The sequence below is a fragment of the Phacochoerus africanus genome, chromosome 14 (genome assembly GCF_016906955.1).
Source record: "Phacochoerus africanus isolate WHEZ1 chromosome 14, ROS_Pafr_v1, whole genome shotgun sequence".
NCBI lineage: Eukaryota > Metazoa > Chordata > Mammalia > Artiodactyla > Suidae > Phacochoerus > Phacochoerus africanus.
Genome location: NC_062557.1, coordinates 20,531,918 through 20,540,906, shown reverse-complemented (window position 1 = coordinate 20,540,906; position 8,989 = coordinate 20,531,918).

Below are 8,989 nucleotides of genomic sequence, written 5' to 3'. Positions count from 1 at the left end.
GCTCATAGATAAAGAAGGAATTAGTCAGAATGCCACTATTTTGTCGACTCTAGTGAAATAATGATCTGGTAAATTGTCATTAGGAGTTCCCACTGTGGTGCCATGGGTTTGGCAGTGTCTTGGGAGCGCCTAGATTCGAGTTGGATTCCTGGCCAAGCACAGTGGTTTAAGGATCTGGTGTTGCTGCTGCTGCTGCTTAGATGGCAACTATGGTTCAGATCTGATCCCTGGCCCAGGACCTCCATATGCCACAGGGTGGCCAAAAAAACAGAAAAACAAAAAAAGAAAATGATCACTAATGCCTGCTAAAAATATTAGGTAGAAACTGATGGAGAACTCTGTAATTGTTTTATCAGACTAACAACACCTAAACCCATCATTAACCTTTTTTTGGCAGGGGTGATGGGGTGTGTTTTCTTTATTGAATGAAGATTCAGGAAAATGCCCTCCCACCATTCATTAATCGTAATATCACACAAAAAAAGAAAGAACCGACATATGTGTCTGGAGTGTGATGTAATAGGAAGTACATGCCAACACTTAGGAAGTATTCTTGGCAAAAAACAACAACAAAACGGTCAAACTTGAATCTGATCAAAAGTCCAGATCTAGCTACCAGTTCACAGGATATATAGGAGTCATGGAAATATATTAAACAGCACAGTAAGAATGCAATAAACAAAGTCCAGAGGTGGGAAATTCTTCAGGACAAACAAAGTAGGGGGGAGGGGGAGGAAGAGGTGATGATGAAGGGAGAAACCACACGAAATTAAAAGGGACTTTAAAAATCTATTTTATAGATTTTTATTTGAAAGTTACTGAGTAAGATCTTAAAAGTTCTCACCTTAAAAAAAAATTCTGTAACCATGTATAGTAATGGATGTTAACTAGACTTATTCTGGAGATCATTTCACAATGTAAACATCAAATCATGTTGAATAAAAACTAGTATAATGTTTGTGTTGCCTTAAAAAAAAGCCTATTTTTTTAAAAAAGGAGAAAAGAAAAAGAAAAAGCCAGTCAATGAATTAGTGTATGGACCTTATTTAGATCCTGATTTGAGCAAATTGTTAACAAACAAACAAAAATTATGAGACAATCAGGGAAATTTGAATACTTATTAGGTATTTGCTGACATCAGGAATTATCATTAAATTTTAAAGTGCGATAGTGTCATTGTGATCATGCTTAAAAAAATCTCTATTTAAGAGATGCATGCTGAGGTATTTACAGATTTACAGATGAAATGAGACCACATCTAGGATATGGTTTAAAATAATCCTGAGGGAAGTGGATAAGGGTATAGATGAAAAAGGATTGGCCATTTATTAATAATCATTGGGGAGTTCCTGTTGTGGCGTAGTAGTAATGAATCCAACTAGTATCCATGAGGATGTAGGTTTGCTCCCTGGCCTTGCTCAGTGGTTTGAAGGATCCGGTGTTGTCCCGAGCTGTGGTGTGGGTCCCAGACGCAGCTTGGATCTGGCGTTGTTGTGGCTGCGGTGTAGGCCAGCAGCTGCAGCTCCGATTAGACCCCTAGCCTGGGAACTTCAATATGCTGGGGGTGCAGCCCTAAAAAAAAATTGTTGAAGCAAGCGATAGGTACATAGATATTCCTTATATACTTCTCTCTACTTTTCTCTTCATTTGGACCTTCCCATAATAAAAAATACTAAGGTTGTTTGAGGATGAAATGTATTCATATATGTAAAGGCATATGTCTGAATGGTTGACCTCCCATTGGTGTCAAGACACACAACTCTTTCCCTTTGGTGTGCTTGAACCTGTCAAGAACTGGTATTCAGAAAGATTTTCTGATAAACCCATTCTGTCACACATAAGAGGAATCCCTTCCTTTCAATTTTGCAGTTGAAAGATCTGCAGTTACAGATCTTTAAAACCAGACACTCTCAATAAGCACAGTAAGTGTTTAGCAGCTGTGCACATTTGAGCAAAACCATTTCATTTATGGACTCTGGCCATTTTCCCAGGAAACGATGTTTCCATTACACAGTAACACAGTGTAACAGAACAGGAAGCTGTGAACTCTTGTTCGGATATAGATTCCTTGTGCTCCACTTAGATTTCCACATTTCCATTGTGGTCTGGGTGTGAGAGTCCAGCTGCGCGTTGGTGGAGTGACTCATTTTTCCACCAAGATGCATATTTCTGTGAACCCCAGAGGCAATTAATTGGTGTGAAAGAATAGTCAGCACAGACTTGGTTCCTGGATTCATCATGTGACTTAAGAGGGGTGACTTAGTGGGTTTTTTTTTTTTTGCATGGGCTTGAATTGAAAGAGGCAATTCAACTATTCAGATAATTCATGCTCCAAAACCTTTAGTATTTACAAGTGGCTATTAAGAGCAGCTACTTGATAGCATAAGGAAATACAAAGGAAATAGAGGCAAAATTACAGCCTTTGGGTGTTTAATAATCTCATCAAGGAAATAAATGCCTGAGAAGTAGAAAGATTTCCAAATGAGTAGATAATATCCAACGCAAATATATATAAAATACATCCATCAGTGTTTAGGGGCACTAGAATAATAGAGTGATCAAAATGGAAAGAGGTTATCTGGAAATGTTTTTAATTTACAAAATTTTTTAATTCTTTAAAAGTTACAGAAAAGAGGGGGTGGGTTGGGGGTTTGGGATGGAAATGCTATAAAATTGGGTCGCAATGATCGTTGTACAACTATAAATGTAATAAAACTCACTGAATTAAAAAAAAAGTTACAGAAAAGTCTCTTTTAGGTACAAAAAAAATTTTTTTCTGAACCATTTAAGAGTAAGTTGGCAACCTGATATCTCATCACCCCCAAATTCTTTGGTATGAATTTTCTACAAATAAGGGCATTCTGATACATAACCTTAGTACAGCCATCAAAACCAGGAAATTTATATTGATACATCTGATTCTCAGCAGCCTATTACATTTCATTGTTTGTTCCAGTGGTGTCCTTCATGGCTTAATGATCCATTCTAAGAACACTTTTTTTTTTGTCTTTTTTTGCTATTTCTTGGGCCGCTCCTGCGGCATATGGAGGTTCCCAGGCTAGGGGTCTAATCGGAGCTGCAGCCACCGGCCTACGCCAGAGCCACAGCAACTCGGGATCCGAGCCGCGTCTGCAACCTACACCACAGCTCACGGCAGTGCCGGATCCTTAACCCACTGAGCAAGGTCAGGGACCGAACCCGCAACCTCATGGTTCCTAGTCGGATTCGTTAACCACTGCGCCACGACGGGAACTCCTTTTTTTTGTCTTTTTAGGGCCGAACCGGCAGCATATGGAGGTTCCAGGCTACGGATTGAATCGGAGCTGTAGCCACTGGCCTACACCACAGCCACAGCATTGTGGGATTCAAGCCACGTCTGTGACCTGCACCACAGCTAACAGCAACACCAGATCCTTAACCCACTGAGCGAGGCCAGGGTTTGAACCGCCACTTCATGGTCACTAGTTAGGTTTGCTAACCACTGAGCCACAGCAGGAACTCCCTAAGATCACATTTTCAATTTAGTTGTCACATCTCTTTAGTCTCCTTCAATCACAGGAATAGTTCCTCATTTTTTTACTTGACTTTCATAATGTTGGTATTTTTAAAGATTATAGGGCAGTTATCATACAGAATATTCTCAATTTGGGCTTTCTGATTTTTTTTCCGTGATTGGATTTAGGGTTTTATCCTAGACAGGAAGAGCATGAAAGGGATACTGGTTCTTTTCATTGGATCCTATTGGGTGGTAGAGATTTTGATTTGTCCCTTGCCAGTGATCTTAATCTTGATCAATAAGGTGATCTCTGTCAGACTTTTTCAGCATGAAGTTACTCTCTCTGTACCCATGGCATATGGAAGTTCCCAAGGCAGGGATCAAACCCTCGACACAGCAATGACTGGAGCCACAGCAGCGACAACGCCAGATCCTTAACCACTAGGCCGTCATGGAACACCCTGTAAAGTTACTCTTTTCCTCCTTGTCATTCATAAGTATTTTTGCAGGGTGGTATTTTGAGACTAATTAAATATTCCACACTCCAATTTCTCAAAAAGCACAGACCACCACAACTCAATATGAAATAGATAGTTTGGATCACTCTACAACTATAAAGAAATTTAATTTGTAATTTAAAAGTCTAAAAAAGGGAAATATTCAGGTCCATATGGTTTTAGTGGAGATTCTACCAAACGTATAAATAATTAACACCATTTCAACACAGTCTTTCCCAGGAAATAGGAGAGAATCCTTCCCCGCTCATTTTATGACAATAGTATAATCCTGATATAAGAAACAAACAGGAGTTCCCGTTGTGGCGCAGTGGTTAACGAATCCGACTAGGAACCATGAGGTTGCGGGTTCGGTCCCTGCCCTTGCTCAGTGGGTTAAAGGATCCGGCATTGCCGTGAGCTGTGGTGTAGGTTGCAGACGCGGCTCGGATCCTGCGTTGCTGTGGCTCTGGCGTAGGCCGGTGGCTACAGCTCCGATTCGACCCCTAGCCTGGGAACCTCCATATGCCGCGGGAGTGGCCCAAAGAAGTAGCAAAAAGACAAAAAAAAAACAAAAACAAAAACAAAACAGACAGGGGTTCCCTGGTGGCCTAGTAGTTAAGGATCCAGCATTGCCACTGCTGTGGCACAGATACCTGGCCTAGGAACACCCATATGCCATAGGTGTGGCCATAAAATTAATTTTTTTTTTTCTTTTTAGGGCCATACTTGTGGCATGTGGAGGTTCCCAGGCTAGGGTCAAATCAGAGCTATAGCTGCCAACCTACCCCACAGCCACAGCAACTCGGTCCTGAGCCTTGCCTGTATGCGACCTACACCACAGTGCATGGCAACGCCAGATCCTTAACCCACTGAGTGAGGTCAGAGATCGAACCCAAAACCTCACGGTTCCTAGTTGGAATTGTTTCCGTTGCACCACAATGGGAACTCTCTAAAAAATTTTTTTAAATATTGAAGTATGGTTGATTTACAATGTTGTGTTAATTTCTATTGTACAGCAGAATGACTTGGACATTCTTTCTCATATTCTTTTCCATTATGGTTTATCACAGGATACTGAATATAGTTCTCTGTGCTATACAGTAGGGCTTTGTTGTTTATCCATTCTTTTTTTAAAAAATATATAGTTGCACTAATGGCATATGGATCTTCCCGGGTGGCCAGGGATTGAATCTGCGCTGCAGCTGTGACCCACACTGCAGCTGCGGAAACACTGGACCCTTTAACCCACTATGCTGGACCACGGATCGAACCCCTGCCTGCACAGCAACCTGAGTCACTGGAGTCAGATTCTTAACCCACTGCACCATAGTGGGAACTCCTGTTTACCTATTCTATATAAAATAGTTTGCATCTGCTAACTCCAAACTCCCACTCCATCCTTCCCCCACCCCCTCTTGGTAGCCACAAGTCTGTTCTCTCTGAGTCTGTTTCTGTTTTGTAGATAAGTTCATTTGTGTCATATTTCCAAGGAATGTACTTTTAAAACCCCTAGAACTAATAGACAAGTTCAGCAAGGTTATAGGATATAAAATAAACATCTAAGAATCAGTTAATTTTTTTGTGTGTGTCTTTTTGCCTTTTTTAGAGCCGCTCCTGCGGTATATGGAGGTTCCCAGGCTAGGGGTCTAATTGGAGCTACAGCTACCAGCCTACACCACAGCCACAGCAACGTGGGATCCAAGCCGCGTCTGCAACCTACACCAGAGCTCACGGCAACACCGGATCCTTAACCCACTGAGCAAGGCCAGGGATCGAACCCGCAACCTCATGGTTCCTAGTCAGATTCGTTAACCACTGAGCCATGATGGAACTCCAGAATCAGTTAAATTTTTACACAGTATCAGTGAACCCATGGAAGCTGAAATTAAAAATATAGTACCATCAGCACAAAAACAGACATATGGATCAATGGAACAGAACAGGGAGCCCAGAAATAAACCCACACACCTATAGTCATTTGATCTTCAATAAAGGAAGCAAGAATATACAATAGGAAGAAGACAGTTTCTTCAGCACCTGGTGTTGGGAAAGTTGGACGGATGCATGTAAATGAATACAGTTAGAACACACCCTCACACTATGCACAAAAATAAACTCAAAATGGCTTAATGACTTAAATATAAGACAGGACCCCATAAAACTCCTAGAAGAGAACAAGGACAAAACATTCTCTGACATAAATTGTACCAGTGTTTTCTTAGGTCAGTCTCCCAAGGCAACAGAAATAAAAGCAAAAATAAACAAATGGGACTTAACCAAACTTATGAGCTTTTGTACAGCAAAGGAAACCATAAACAAAATGAAAAGATAACCTACAGCATGGGAGAAAATATTTGTAAACGGGGTGACCAAAAAGGACTTAATTTTCAAAATATAAAAACAATACGGCTCAATAACAAAAAAACGAACAACCCCATCAAAATATGGGCAGAAGACCTATAGATATTCCTCCAAAGAAGACATGCAGATGGCCAACAGTCCCATGAAAATATACTCAATCTCACTAATTATTAGAGAAATGCAAATCAAAACTGCAATGAGGTACCACCTCACACCAGTCAGAATAGCCATCATTAAAAAGTCCACAAATATGTAGGTTGCAGACGCGGCTCAGATCCCGCGTTGCTGTGGCTCTGGCATAGGCCGGTGGCTACAGCTCCGATTCAACCCCTAGCCTGGGAACCTCCATATGCTGCGGGAGCGGCCCAAGAAATAGCAACAACAACAACAAAAAAAGACCAAAAAAAAAAAAAAGTCCACAAATAATAAATGCTGGAGAGGTGTGGAGAAAAGGTAACTATTCTACATTACAGGTGGGAATGTAAGTTGGTGCAGCCACTATGGAAAACAGTATGGAGGCTCCTCAAAAAAACTAAAAATAGAGTTGCCATACCATCCAGCAATCTCTCTCCTGGGCATATATCCAGATAATACTATAATTCAAAAAGACACATGCACCCCTATGTTCATAGCAACACTATTCATAATACCCAAGACATGGAAACAATCTAAAAGTCCATTGATGAATAGGTAAAGTCCGTTCCATTCCACATATACAATGGAATACAACTCAGCAATAAAAAAAGAATGAAACAATGCCATTTCCAGCAACATGGATGGACCTAGAGATTATCATACTAAGTGAAGTAAGTCAGGAAGATAAAGACAAATACTGTATGATATCACTTATATGTGAAATACAAAATATGACACAAATGGGAGTTCCCGTTATGGCTCAGTGGAAATGAATCTGACCAGCAATCATGAGGACGCAGGTTCAATCCCCGGTCTTGCTCCGTGGGTTAAGTATCTGGCGTTGCTGTGAGCTGCGGTGTAGGTCGAAGACATGACTTGGATCTGGCATTGCTGTGGCTATCTCGTAGGCTGGTGGCTATACCTCTGATTTGACCCCTAGCCCGGGAACCTCCATATGCCACGGGTGCAGCCCTAAAAAGACAAATAAATAAATAATATGACGCAAATGAACTTATCTACGAAACAGAAACAGACACACAGACATAGAGAACAGACTTGTAATTACCATGGGGCAGGGGAATGGGGGAGGGTTGGAGTGGGAGTTCGAGGTTAGCAGATGCAAACTATTATATATAGAATGGATAAACAACAAAGTCCTACTGTATAGCACAGGGAACTATTTTAATATCCTGTGATAAACCATAATACAAAAGAATACAAAACAATATATATATGAAAAACTGAATCACTTGGTTGTATAGCAGAAACTAACACAACGGTGTAAATCAACTATACTTCAATTAAAAAGTACAATACTATTTATAGTTGCTAAAAAATGAAATGTGTATGAATCTAACCAAAACATAGTTAGGGGAGTTCCCGTTGTGGCGCAGTGGTTAACGAATCCAACTAGGAACCATGAGGTTGCGGGTTCGACCCTTGGCCTTGCTTAGTGGGTTAAGGATCCGGCGTTGCCGTGAGCTGTGGTGTAGGTCACAGACTCGGCTCGGATCCCGAGTTGCTGGGGCTCTGGTGTAGGCCGGCGGCTACAGCCCCAATTAGACCCCTAGCCTGGGAACCTCCATATGCTGCGGGAGTGGCCCTAGAAAAGACAAAAAGACAAAAATAAATAAATAAATAAATAAATAAATAAATAAATAAATAAATAAAATACATTAAAAAAACACATAGTTTTGTTAATTTAAAATGTTTTATTTTTATTTTTTACTTATTTTAATGGCCACATTCATGGCATATGGAAATTCCTGGGCTAGGGATTGAATCCAAGCTGCAGCTTCGAGTTACACTGCAGCTTCGGCAACACTGGCTCCTTTAACCCACTGTGACGGGTGGGGGATCAAACCCATACCTCCGCAGCGACCCAAGTCACTGCAGTAGAATTCTTAATCCACTGCACCACAGTAGGAACTCCTATTTATAATTTTTAAAATAAAGTCATTCAGTATGTTAAAATTCTATAACATTTATACTTAGTTTTATATAGTATTTTCATGTTTTATCTTTTTTTAATATCTGCGGTTAAAATCAAATCTCATTATATTTGCCGTCTTTTTCTCTCTCACCCTCTGAGATGTTTTCCAATTTATATTAATATTCAAAAGAACGAGGGGTTTTTTGGCTGTTTTTTTTGTTTGTTTGCTTGTTTTTTGCTGTGTCTGAGGCATGTGGAAATTCCCAGGCTAGGATCAGACTTATTCCACAGCAGTCAAATGCCTGATCCTTAACCCACTGCAACACCAGGGAATTCCCCCAGAGAACTAAATTTTATATTTGTTATCCTTTAAGTCATTTGTTAAAGTTTTTAAATTTTGAACTCATGTTTTGTACTAGGGTGTTTTGGTTTTTTTTTTAATACATTCCTTGGAATTTTCTGCATAAACCACCATGCCATCTGCACAAAGGCAAAATTTATTAATTGTCCCTTTCTGCTTATTTGGGTTTATCTTGTTGTGTTTTAAAAACATGTTATGGAGTTCCC